Source organism: Miscanthus floridulus, chromosome 14 (genome assembly GCF_019320115.1).
Source record: "Miscanthus floridulus cultivar M001 chromosome 14, ASM1932011v1, whole genome shotgun sequence".
NCBI lineage: Eukaryota > Viridiplantae > Streptophyta > Magnoliopsida > Poales > Poaceae > Miscanthus > Miscanthus floridulus.
The window spans coordinates 59,012,620-59,024,817 of NC_089593.1; the positions used below are offsets into that span (position 1 = coordinate 59,012,620).

Below are 12,198 nucleotides of genomic sequence, written 5' to 3' on the forward strand. Positions count from 1 at the left end.
CTTGCTGGTCCTGTTGGTCGTCAAAGAACTCTTGGTCTCCAACGTTCTCCTCACCGTCTGAACACGACCAACACAGCAACATAAACATTTTAGGAACATTCATGCAAAGCAAACAATCCTATAATTAGAACAGTACACTAGAAGTATAGAAAACAAGATAAAATGTTTATGAAAAGAATATATGTCTCGCTACGATCACGTCAACGCGAAGTTCACGAAAAACGGTGCTATAACACGAAAGTTATGAATTAAATGGGGTTTGCTACAGCAATTTATTTAATTAAACCTAACCTTGAAATTTAACAGTTGCAAACATGGTTAACAGTGGTATTAACATGTAGATTATGCAATTACGAAACTAACGCAATTTGAACGGGTCGATTCGGAGCTAAAACGATGATTTTATAAGCAAAACAATGCAGTGGCATTTCTATAAATAGGATGAACTATTTTAGATTTTAAATAAATCAAATCCAGAATTAATTAAAATGGCCAAGGACTACGGGTTCAATTAAACAGAACTTGGGGTCTCTTTAGCAAAAAGACCCACGAAGGGGTATCGGCCATCCTGGGCCGTTGATCAAGCGATGGACGGCAGAGAAAAGATGGGAGGGAGAGAGAAAGGGGTGCTGGCGGTCAGAACAGTGCTCCGGTGGCGGGGCACCATGGCCAGCGACGAGGAACTCACCGGCGCACTCAGTTCAGGGGCTACGGGCCACGGTTCGACGAACTGAGGGCATCGGGGGAGAGAGGGGATGCAGGAGACCTCGCCCAGGCCGAGAATGCGGCCGGAGGACATGGCCGAGGAGGTGGTGGCCATGGTCGGCGCCATGAATCTCCCGGGCACACGTGGATTGGACCCTAGAGGCCATGAAGCTCGAAAGTAATGGCATGGGAAGATGGAGGGGAAGACAATGGAGCTCACCGCGGATGAAAACGGGGTCGAAGATGACTCAGGGATGGTGGTTTCCGAGCGGCGGATCCTGACGTTCTTCGGTGCAGCGGTTGCGGCTTCCGTGTGCCCGGCGAGTGCGAAAATGGAGAGGGGGAGGCAGCAGAGAGGGCGGCGACGGGTCTGGACCTCCTTTTGTAGAGGTCGGGGCGTGGGGGGAGACGCTCCCACAACGCAAAGTGGGCGCGGGCGACGGTTGCGGTTTGACTACGCGTGGTGCAGGAGGTTGGAGACGGCACCGACATGCGGGCCCAAGCCATCAGCGGCAGAGAGAAGGAGGAAGGGGCGCGGCATCAGCAGTTCCGCCTGAGCTGGGCTGGCCCAGGAAGAAAAGAGGAAGGGGAGAAAGGGGAAGGGTGAGCGGGCCGGCGAAGGGGGGGGGGGGGAAGTTGGGCCAGCAGGCCGAATTTAGGAAAGGAGGGGAAAGGGAAATGAATTTCCTTTTCTTTTTCCAAATTTATTTTCAAATGAGTTTTGAATCCTTTTGAGTTTAAATCAAAACCACTCAACATATTAAATAAAATACTACAACATGAGTGCATCAACATGTTTCTATCCTTATGATTGATTTTAATTTCACAAAATTTATTATTTTCCTATATTTTAATGCACACATATTTGCATAAATAACTCAAATTTAACTATTTTAAAAGAATGCAAATTTTAGGGTGTTACAAGTACTTATAATTCTTTCTTAGTGGATTTTCACATTATATGTTCTACAAATCTTGAGAATTTTGATTACCTATAGGTGAAAGAGGGGCGTGTTATCGATGGTTCATTCAAGTTACGTTAGTTTTGTATCGTCGCGCTCTACGCAGTAGTACTAATGTTTTTCATGTCACATGTTTTTTGTATATAATTAAATAATTAATTTACTATACACAGCTAGTTTTATAATTAAAAAAACAATGTAAGCAAACTTTGGTGTTTCATAAGCAAATGTTAATTGGATGAATGTTAACTTATATGTTTCAAATTGTAATATACTTAGATTAAACATGTTCCATGTACAAAATTTGTGTTAGAGGCTCACATGCTTTTCTCTTCTACGTTGTTAAAGTTTGAATGGATTAAATAATACACACATGTTTATAATTAAAATATGATTAGTTTAACTCATCTTTCTAAATTAGATATATAATTTGACTTATCTGAATGGGTAGTTTCATATGATTTTGGTTACTTAAAATAAATCAAGCATGTAGGCTCTTCTTTTCTTTTCTTTTATAATATAAAACTCTAGGTAGTTGATTCTTTTTAACGATAGTTCTGTTATCAGCGTTTCTTTTGATCTTGTGACCGTAGAGCTACTCTCTTTTAGTACGTTGTTTTGTCTTGTGTGGTGTACTGCTCTTAGTCGTCTCTCTATTTGCTTGCTTGTATCTTTGTTGGTGTGCTACAATCTGCGAGTAGAATAGCTGTCCATAAGCGCTGGAGGCCGAAACAATAGAGGATCAAAGGTTCTACGAGGAGTTGACCATTAGTTGTAAAGCAAGTGAAAGGCAAGTATAGCATGGCATCATCCTTTTTACCTATTCACCATTAATTTCACTTAATTTATGTGCATGTGCCTACCTTGATTACCACTAAGGATTTTCTAGCATTTGTACTCGTACCTTGTCTCCTATGGGTTATTGCATTGGATAGTATTTTTGCTGGGAAAATTGTCTACCGAACACCCAAAGTGGAGGTCGTTGGCTGGCAGACACCCAAAATTGAGCCACTTGCTGGAAGACACTCTCGTTACTGATAATTACGCTGCTGGACACCGTGCACCTTATTTTATTCATTTTCACTGGTTGAGGAGAGAGAATAGCTATGAAATGACATTCTTGCCCCTGTTGCTTTCTTATTCCTCTCCCCATCTCTTTTTTCTGTTTCCTGTCCCCGCCACCCTCTCCGCCTCCCACACCCACCGTCGCGCACCCACCGTCACATCATTGATCTTGCCTTTGCAAGTTAGTGCTTTGCTAGAGTTCTACAGTTAGCCATGGATCTGGCCATGACCCTAGCGTGGCGGCCCATGGAGCCAGGTCTAGCGTGGCGTCTATGGCACGTGGTGCTGGCCGTGTGCCACATGCTGCGGCGTGGCCTATCCCCGAAGTGCATCATGATGGACGTCCACCTCCTCCTAGGCCACGGCATGCTCGTCGAGCAGACGCTGCGCGGCCACCTCGCTCGCGCACAACCCATCGAGACACCACCACCGCCACGACCACCACCTCACCAACTACGGCGGCGCGTCGTCCCATGTGTCCTCATCCTCCATGCTCGCCTCGTTCTACGGGCACCCCTAGAAGGTGGAGTTCAGCTGCACCACCACATCATCGTACCTGCAGGGGGTCTTCTTCCCCTTCAAGGGCAGCGGCGGTCACGGAAAGGCGCGCGGCGAGTAGTACGGCAGCCTCGACACGGCGGCCATGGCGCGTGTGTTCGAGATGCTTAGTGACGACGTGGACGCCGGGGGCAACACCCCCATGGTCATGCTGTCGCCCATGGTGGCCACCGCGACGCCGTCGTCCATGGTGGTGTGGATCCTGGGCCGTAGCCCCACCTGGGTTCGCCAGCTGCGCGTCACCGACTCGCCGTTCCTGGCCATGCCCGAGGACGGATGTTGCAACGAGCATGTGGATGCTGAGGACGTCGACTTCATATGGAAGTTCTATGAGTAGCTCAGGCTACAGCCGACCGCCGCCATGCTGGACGCCTACTAGCGCTGTCGCGGATAGCTAGCTAGCTGGGTAGGCTTGTTCAGGCACGCACACATATCAGCCAGCACTGCTTTGCTTGGGATCCATGATGTGCGCACGTGTCGTCGTTTCGCGTCTCATTCGTCTTGTAGGTGGAAAAAGAGGAAGGGAGAGAGAAAGAAGAAAGCGATAGGGGCAAGAATGTTATTTCACCACTATTCTCTCTCCTCAACCAGTGGAAATGAATAAAATAAGGGACGCGGTGTCCAGTAGCATAATTATCAGTAACGAGAGTGCCTTCCAGCAAATAGCTCAATTTTAGGTGTCCGCCAGCCAACGACCTCCACTTTCGGTGTCCGGTAGAAAATTGTCCCTATTTTTGCTAGTGCTCAACTAAAGATATGATCTTGTAACTTGATTAATGGAATATGCAATAAACACTAAAAGATGTCTTTTTAGCGACTTTGGATAAAGGGGGCTGGAGTGTTTGGCTACTTTCCAGGCACTCTAGATTCCTCTCCCTAAGGACTTATCTGTAAGTGGTCACCGGGACTTACAGTACAACTGTGAGGGCCACATGGCTCTGGCTTTAGTCAAGTATGAGGACCTTTTCTAACTTGTTAGTAGTTACCCGAAAGGGCGCAAGAGGGGCTTGACGAATCGGGTATAGTGCGGCCTTTGTCCTTATGTGTATTGCCTACGCGGAATGTGCTATTTGGAAGGAGAGCTCTACATCTATTTGCCAATTGGAAACCTAGCGGCCCTAACTTGTTAGGCGAACCTTTGAAAGACTTTATAGTGTACCCTGCCTGCTCACCTTGGAAGTATTTTGGGAGTTATAAACCCGGGCATATGGGTAATCACGACTCACAGTGAAAGTGTACAACCTCTGTAGAGTGTAAAACTGGTATATCATCCGTGCTCATGGTCATGAGCGGCCTTGGAACTCTTACGGAATAGATGATCACTAATAATAATTTGTTTATGCTATTTATTATTCATGTTTAACTCATCATGTGTTTATACAGGCTTATGATAAATTTGATGCTACTCAATTGCTTAAAATTGTGACTCACTAAAAGCTAATTGCAGTAAACTAGTGTCTACATTTTGAGCCTCATGAACCCTATGTTATATTTGCTGAGTACGACATGTACTCACCCGTGCTATTTCTCCCACACCTCAGTGTGTAGTAAAGTTGCTTAGAAGATTGATGAGGACACAAAGGAGTTCCCAGAAGATTGAAAAGAGTGCTAGGCATATGTTACCCCCAGTCAGCCGTCCTTGCGAAGAATAGAGCTCAAAGATTTGTTACCGTTCCGTGATACTCTGATATAATGTTAATATATCTATGTACATGTTATTTAATGACATTGTTTCTAATACTATTCATTCTGTGGTTATATATGTGGACTTCCTGAGTACACATACGGTGAACCTGGTTTTATCTTTAAAACTAGAAATGACATGGTCTCAGGTAGCTGGCCACAAAAGATGCAGGCACCCTCATCCTGTAGACCATGCCGCTCCCGATGTTCCGCCGCCTAGAGCCTGCCCTCGTCATCTTGGAGACAAAGGATGGAGGTGCCTTGCTGGATCAGTAGATCCCTAACTACGCAGCGATGAGCACGGCTATTGAGGCCATGGACATTCTAGATTAGGACATGTTCACTCATTGGGAACGATGTTTGCGACAGTGCACGCGGGGCCATTAGGCAGACATAGGCTCCTCAGACGCCTCGGCTGCTGGTTCCACTGCCGTGGCAGGGAACAACTCGCGCATGGCCGCACGCTTGACGGAGGACAGCGGCTCAGTGAACGTCTGGCGGAACTTCATAGCGATGGTCTCGTTGTTCGTTGATCTCCACCAATAGGCCCAATGGCCTATTGGGCCCTTGCCTCTACGCCCTGATCGGGGGCGCCCAACCCTAATAGGTTGGTGGGCCCCTATCGCACAGTACATATAAAGATAGGTGGACATCATGGCTCGAGTAACGAGGTTGGTCTGAGCCGCCATGATCCCACCGATAGAAACTCTAATCCGATCTACAGTGTGCTGCCAGCGACGAGATGCCCCACCACACAGCCGTCACCTCTGCAGGGTCTCCACCGGTCCACTGGATTGCCACCTCGCCTCCTCACCACCGTGACGAGCACCGGCGTCCGTGAGGCGACATCCAGGGCGAACTTGGTGTCTACGTTGCTGCGGCCTAACAACGCTAAGGCGAGGAGCCTTACCCGGATCTATGGTTACATAGAAAGGTACACCACGATTCTAACAATGGTATCGGAGCCAGGTTGCCAGTGTGTAACCCTAACCCTAACCGGGTAAAAGCAAAGAGAAAAGGGACCGGGGGTGGCGGACGTCACTGGAACCTCGGTCACCACCGCCATCGCGTGGGGAAAAGATGCCGCACCGCCGTTCTCACCGGCGCACGGCAAGAACAGAACAGATCTAGTTCGGATCTGAGGAAAGGAGTAAAAAGGAAAGAAGAACAGTGATTCCCCAACCCTAACCCTAACTGGGTGAACGGGAAGAACAACAGTGAACCCGATTCGGATGAACTAACCCATCCTCATCCCAATCGGAATCAAAACCGTGAAAAGAAATCAAAAGAAAAGGTTCAACCGAACCCTAACCCTAACTCGCATGAAGAAGGGGAAGGGAAGCGATTCGGATGACCTCCAAAAAGAAAAGAAATCAAAAGAAAAGTGCAAATCCTAAAACCCTAACCCTAGTACCCCAATCGGTTGAATCCGTAGAAAGAAGCAGATTCAAAAGAAAAGAAGGGGAAGAGGGGAAGGGGATAATCTCGCAGATCTCGAATCTAACCAAAAGAAAACCCAAATTGGAGATCTCGAATCAAACCAAAAGAAAACACGAATAGGGTTCAACCGAACCCTAACCCTAACTCACATGAAGAAGGGGAAGAGAAAGATTCAGTATAAATAGAAAAGAACCGATCAAAAGAAGATCCGAACCCTAATTCCCCACACCAGTTCGAAAAAGAGAAGAATAACTCAAATCCGAAGGGGAAGAAGAAAAGGAAGAGAATGGAAAGAGACCTCGCCGTGCACCGGGCGAACCCTTCGCCGGTGCGGGAGAAGAGGGCCGAGCCGGGGGGGAGATGTTTCTGCCGGGCTCGGCCAAGGGGGCGCCGCGGCCAAGGCCGCTCGACGGCGGCGTGCTTATCCGTTGGGGAGCACGCGCGCCGGCGAGGGGGCCGGCGACGACGCCATGGCTGCCGCTCGCTCGCTGCGTCCACCGTTTCGCCGCTCATTTCACTCGGTCGCTGCTGGTTGCGCTGAGGTAGAGAGAGGAGAGAAATAGAAAGACTAGTTAAGAATAATATTCTTCCTCCATTAGAGCTCTTAGAATGTATAAAAGGAAAGTATGTAAAGAAAGATGACAAACGAAGCGCAGGAATTTTATAGATTATTCACACAGACATCTGTGGTCATTTCCCTGTAAAGAGTGTGGATGGTTATGATTCGTTCATAACATTCACAAATGATTACTCACATTATAGCTAAATTTATCCAATCAAAGAAAGAATAGAAGCATTGGATAAATTTAAGATATTAAAGATTAAGATAGTCACATCTAAACGTGGGGGAGTACTAGGGTCGGCGACCACGATTCTAACACTCGTCTGGCGTTAGAGTTGGCCAAGAGGCGCTTGGCGGCTTCCACTTGTTGATGAGTACCCGTTTCGCCTGGATCTCCGGCTTGGGGTGGCGCATGGGGGATTTTCTCGCCAGGCGATCACTGCGCCTAGGGACGACAGAAGTATCCCGGCGTGCAGTGCGACGTTTGGGAGGCGACCTGATGAGCGGGGTTTGGAGCGGAAGTCTGAAGGAGCTGATGAAGTCGGGGATGCTTGGTGGTACCAGATCCGACAACGGGCTGTGCGTTGAGTGGGACGAACGGCAGCGCATGTAGGGATAGTGGCCGGCCCGTGGAAGGAGAGTGGGCCTGGCTATGACTGCCAACCACACGTGGGCTTTGGGGCTCAACCGTCAGAGTTGGCGATGGATGAACAGCCTGTGGCAGCACAGCGATGGGAGTCGATGGCCACACCTGCGCATCGTGGACCAAGGCCACCCAGCCTGCGGCACCCTTGGACGAAGGGAACTGGTTGTCTTCAACCGCAGGCAGCACTAGTTCCGGCGCTGGAGGTTGCTTTCTTCTTCCGCAAATTGCTGACGCGGGGGCTGGGGCCTCTGAAGTGATGCACAACGGATCAACCCAAGCAGGTGTAGGTGGCTGGTTACGATGAACTTCAAATTCGAATTTGAAGTAATTAGCCTCGGATGCCCCCACGCCGGGGGCGGTCAGCAACCATGGTCAGCATCTGCGCAGAAGATAGGAAATGCACTTTTGCTTTACGACCGAAGGACCGGCAGCCAACGGGCGCCTAGACTGGGCAATCGAAATCATCTCCTCCGGGATGAAGTCCGGATGGATGCACTAGGCAGCGACGAAGTACTTGAAACGACCCCAATTTCCGCGAAGGAAAATCCACAGCGTCGAAGTGTAATAAAATCGTTGTAGATCATATTACCCAAATTCCAGTCGAATATCACATCCATACAACGATAATATCAGAGTACAAATAGTGCGGAATTACATAATTTATTACATCGCTGCATTGGCGGAATCAAAAGTAGCATTCAATCAGAACAGCTTGAAGATAAGATCACCAAACTCGAGCGTAGGCACGAACCCCTCATCCGTCAAACTCCTCGGAGCTATACTCCTCAGCAGAACCTGTGTGCCAAAATTTATCAGTACGATTCGTACTAGCCACACCCATCCCTATGAGCATTGCTTTGTGGAAATTGAATGCAAGTGGGACATAGTCAAAGGATCCTATAAAGCTGGGGTTTCCTATGCAATAGCATATCAAGTAAATAGTAATAGTTTGTCAAGTTTTAACACTATTCCCACACTCATTCCACTCCATTCCCTTTTCCGAGCCAGGTTTCGATCCTGGGATTGACATACCACCATCTCCATATCATCACCATACCATACCATACCATTGCTCAGTCGACAGGCCAACTCCCTCTCGGCACTGTCTCAAGGCCTGTAGCCCCTGGCTACGACCGACACTCTCTCACGGGGGAAGAAGAGAAGGACTCATCTCACTATCTAGTTTAAGCGAAACCCAGGAAAGGTCCATAGCCGACAAGTCGGCACATGTATCGATCGATCAACCATACACTCTGCAGAGGTTTTACATAACCACAAGATCCGACTTCCTCGCTGACCGTCGTCAACTAGGCTGATTCCGGCTGCTTGCTAGTCTAGAATAATGCCACTCTACCATTCAGCCCTGGTTCACCCCAAGTCAAATCTGGGGTGGCTGAAACTGTGAGTCATGAGCCGGGTCCACAAGATCTCCATGAAGTCTCGGAAGGGTGTGGGGAAAATCCTCCGCGCCCCGTACCTCCTTACACTGTCCGCTATCAACCTAGCAGTAGTGGCAGTATCCTATCAAGTAGTTCAGTCGTCCCGCACCATATAGGGCGAGTGGTACGTAAGGCTTCCCGGTGAATCTGAGTACTAGTAAGTCCTTAGGGATGACCAAGCTAGAATGTCTCTATCAGGGTTTCCATTCATTGTGCCACCACAGCACCTTCATCTCGGGCTCCACCCGTCACAGGTTCACACCCAGGTCCACCTCATATATCATTTACCCACCACAGGTATCCATTTCCAGGGGTGCCCAGGTAGCATCCCATAGCAAGACTTGCCCCAGGCTCGTCGTATACTCCAACTTGGTCGACACAACCCTCACCCTCCACACACCCAAGTCACACACGCAGCACTCTCCCCATAGTCCAGGTAACACCAGTTTCCACCACGCATGTAGTAGAAGCGTAGTAGATGTATAAGTAATGAAATATATAGCAGTAAGCGTGTGTCTAGCCTAATAGCAGGGTATGCAGGGGTAAGGTTGCATCAAGATAAAGGCTTTTAAGCAAGCATACTACTATGCAAGTCCTAGCATAATATAATTGTAGCAGTAAAGTAAAGCGATAGCAGTTCTATATAAGCCATGCGTAATAGGTGCTACGAGATTGGGTGAGATGTGGCACCTTTAGTGTAGTCGTCTCCGTTCTCCTCACGGTACTCACGGTCCTCGTCCGTTAGGTTCTCCTCCGAGTCTGCATTGTTCGCATTATAGTCACGTTAGCGACGTCTATAGAAATAGCACAAAGAAGCAAGGGAAATTCAAAAGAGCCAAATGCACTCAAACATGGGTTCATTGCGTAGAGCTTGATTTTAGATGAATTTTGGTCCTGGTTTCGTATTTTTCTGAGGTCGTATGAAATAGTTATGAATTTCTGAAGTTTAAATCATTTCTGAAATTGGATAAAGGCTGAATTAATCCTGGGCTGACACGTGTCATGCTGTGGTTGGTCCACGTGGCTTGCTGACATCAGCATGACGTCAGCATCACGGTTCTGAGCTGACGGGTGGGTCCCAGCTGACGTCAGCATGACATCATCAACGTCGTCCACACCGACAGGTGGGGCCAAAAGCTATTGGGTCACTGACAGGTGGGTCTGGTCAAAGTCAACGTCAGTCAACGACGAGTCAACGGTCAACAGTCACGGTCACTGACATGTGGCCCTGGTCTGCTGACGTTAGCGTGACGTCAGCATGACGTCACCTCAGTTGTGCTGGCTTCTGACATGCGGGTCCCACGTGACGTCATCATGACGTCAGCATCTGACGTGTGGGTCCAGGGTGTCCGTGTCACTGACAGGTGGGGCTAGGTCAACGGTCAGCGTTGATCAGTCAACGGTCAATACGGGTCCGAACTGGGCCGGTTGGGCTTCGGGTTGGGCCGGTCTGGGCCGGGCCGGGCCGAACATGTGGCACGCTGTGACACGGCCACGTCACAGCCGTGGGCTCTTACTGGGCCGTGGTCCATGGCTGCGGTCTACGGTGGATTAAGTGGTGCTGGTCCATGGACCACAGACTGGTCTATGGTGGACTCCTAGGTGGCTGTTTGGGGCTCCAGCGGCCATGGCGACACGGTGTCGACGGCGATGCGCACGCTGGTGCGCTACGGGCTCTGGTGGGGTGTCACGGTGGTCTCGGTGTGCGCATGGGTGCATGTGTTCCAAGTGGCTGAAGCAAGGCACTGGCCTACGCGCTCCAGGCGTGGAGCGCCATGGCCGACGGTGAGGTCCGGCGGCAGATAGAGACCGGAAGAGGGGAAAAAGCTCACCGTGGGTGGCGTGGAAGACTGGATGGCGATGCCGTATCGATGCGAGGCCATGCAGCTCCGGTGTGGCCATGCAGTGCCATGCCGAGCCGCGTCAGTGACGAAGCGCCGGCGCCGTCTTCGGCTCTGATGACCTCCTCCTCCGCGGCGGCTTCAGCGCTTTCTTCCTCTCCTTCCTTCCCCTTCTCCCTCCTCTCTTTTGGTTCCGGTGCGCAGCGTATGGCCACCAAATGGCGGCGGGTGATGGACGATCGCTAGGGCTCTGGGGCTGGGGCTTCTTATAGCTGGAGCTTCGAGCTCCACGGTGGACGGTTAAGGATCGCGCCGAGCGCATCGAGCGGCTTGCGGGGCGTGGGTGGTTGGCATGGCGTTGGCGTGGGCATTGCGCCAAGGGGGGGCAAGGCCATGGCTCAGGCATGACCCCCTGGCCTGCCCTGCCATTGCTGTCGGGGCTCTGTCGCGTGGTGGTCGTGCGCGGTGTGGAGAAGAGGAATAGTAGGGCTGACTTGCGGGGTCCAGCGGCAGCGGCAGCGAGCATAGGCGGGGAGACGCGCGGGCGTGGGCGTCGTGCGGCTGACACGCGGGGTCCAGCGGCAGCGGCTGCAAGCGGAGGCAGGGAGACGCGCGGGCGTTGCTGGGCCGCAAGGTGGGCCGCGCGCGCGCTGGGGCTGGCTAGGCCGAGCGGCTGGGCTGCGAGGCCTTCTTCTCCCTTTCTTCTTTTCTTTTCTTTTTTTTTGTTTTTCATTTTTTTTCCATTGTTTAAATTCAAATTTGGTTTAGATTTCGAATTTAAAACTGAGGTAACTTGTTCATTGGAGTTTAGGGAATTTTGTTTAGTAATAAACTTTATAGAATTGTTAGTCATAACATAAAGCAATGAGAATCCAAATCACAATTTAAGTTAATCATGTATGCAACATCTATTTAATAGAAATTAATAATCATAATCAACATATGACATGCTATGCTTATGTTTTGACTTAGGTTGGGTTACTTTACATGACACTCATCATCACATGGAGGTTTTGAGAAAAATTTTGTAGTTGGTATTTTTGGTGTGTGGATTTTTGGGTTGTTACAGTCCTACCCCCTTAACAGAATCTCGTCCCCGAGATTAAAGCGTAACGTACTCTTCGAAGAGGTAGGGATATCGTAGCCGGAGGTCAGACTTTTTTTCCCATGTTGCTTCTCTCTCAGTATGATTACTCCATTGAACCTTGCACATAGGAATAATCTTGCTACGGGTCTCTTTGGTATCTCTGCCCAGAATTCTGATAAGATGTTCTTTATACTCAAGTGTATCTTGAAT

At 49.5% G+C, this 12,198-nt stretch overlaps 1 pseudogene; it reads left to right on the forward strand.

Moving 5' to 3' along the window:
• The first annotated feature begins 2,945 nt into the window (after nt 1–2,945).
• LOC136502842 (uncharacterized) lies at nt 2,946–3,669 on the forward strand (annotated as a pseudogene).
• Nucleotides 3,670–12,198: the final 8,529 nt, after the last annotated feature.